Genomic DNA, 1,534 nt, shown 5'->3' on the forward strand with positions numbered 1-1,534 from the left:
AAAAGATCAGTTCAAAGAATTAATGAATCAAAAAGCTGGTTCTTCAAAAGATGAATATAAACATAGGTACACATACATCACTATGATATGACATTTTAAGTTCCTCTGGGAAAATTCCCAGTATGGGGATAGCTGGCTTGAATGGAATTTCCAGTCTTACTTTTTTAAGGAGTCTCCACACTGATTTCCGTATTGGTTGCACCAGTCTATATTACTACCAGCAGTGGAGAAGGTATCCCTTTTCCGCACAGCCTCTCCAACATTTGTTATTTGTTGATTTGTCTATGTTAGCCATTCTTTGTGAGGTTAGATGGTATCTCAGTGTTGTTTTAATTTGCATTTCACGGATGGCTACTTCTTTGCAGCACTTTTTCATGTATTTATTAGCTTGTTTAATTTCGCGCTCTGAGAACTGTGTCTTCATCTCAGATGTCCATTTCAGGAGTAAATCTTTAAATTTAGGGGCTATAATGTTATCTATTTCTTTATAAATTCTAGAGAGCAAACCTTTGTCTGCGTGCTTATTAGTTAAGATTTTTTCCCCAAATTTGTGGGGTATTTTTTCACTTTTTTGGTAATTTCTTTCGATGTGGAAAAATTTCTCAATAAAATGTGGTCCCAGTTGTTAACTATTTCAACTATTAACTGTGCATTTTGATTTTGTTCATGAACTCTTTGCCTACTCCTATGTCTGCAAGAATTCCTCTTACTTTCTCTTCCAGGAGATTTACTGTTTCTGTTTTAATGTTCAGATCTTTAATACATTTTTTCCAGCACCATTTGTTAAACAGTCTATCTTTCTTCTGGTAAGTGTATTTGACCCTTTGTTGAATATAAGGTGGCTGAGTGTGTTCATAGAGGCCTTTGCATCTTCTAATCTATTCCATTGATACTCAGGTCTATTTTGTTGCCAATAGCATGCTGATTTTATCACAGTAGCTTTGTAGTATAATTTCAAATCAAGAATTGTAATGTCTCATGCCTTGTCTTTGTTGTCCAGTATTGCCTTAATTATTCTAGCTTTTTTCTGGTTCCAAATAAATTTTAGGAATAATTTCTCTAGGTATGAGAGGTATGTTGGTGGTAGTTTGATAAAGATTGAAGTAAATCTGTACAGCAATTTTGGGAGTATGACCATCATCACGATGTTGGTTCTTCCTATCCAGGAGCAGGGAATATCTTCTCATTTTCTGAAATCCACTACAATCTCCCTTTTTTTTTGAGTACTGTAATTTTTCGTGAAAAGATCTTTGACTTCTTTAGTTAGATTAATTCCAAGGTATTTCATTGCTGCAGTTCTATTCTAAAAGGTATTGTTTCTCTAGTTTCCCTCTCAGTGGATTTGTTATCTGTGTAGAGGAATGCTATTGACTTTTGAGTATTGATTTTGCATCCTGCTATGCTACTGAACTTGTATGTCATTTCTAGTAGCTTCTTGCTGGAGTTTTTCAGGTTTTCCAGGTAAAGTATCATGTCATCTGCAAATAATGATAATTTAACTTCTTGACCTATTCTTATTCCTTTTATTTCTACC

The sequence above is a fragment of the Octodon degus genome, unplaced genomic scaffold, assembly GCF_000260255.1.
Source record: "Octodon degus isolate 3935 unplaced genomic scaffold, OctDeg1.0 scaffold00557, whole genome shotgun sequence".
Classification (NCBI taxonomy): Eukaryota; Metazoa; Chordata; class Mammalia; order Rodentia; family Octodontidae; genus Octodon; species Octodon degus.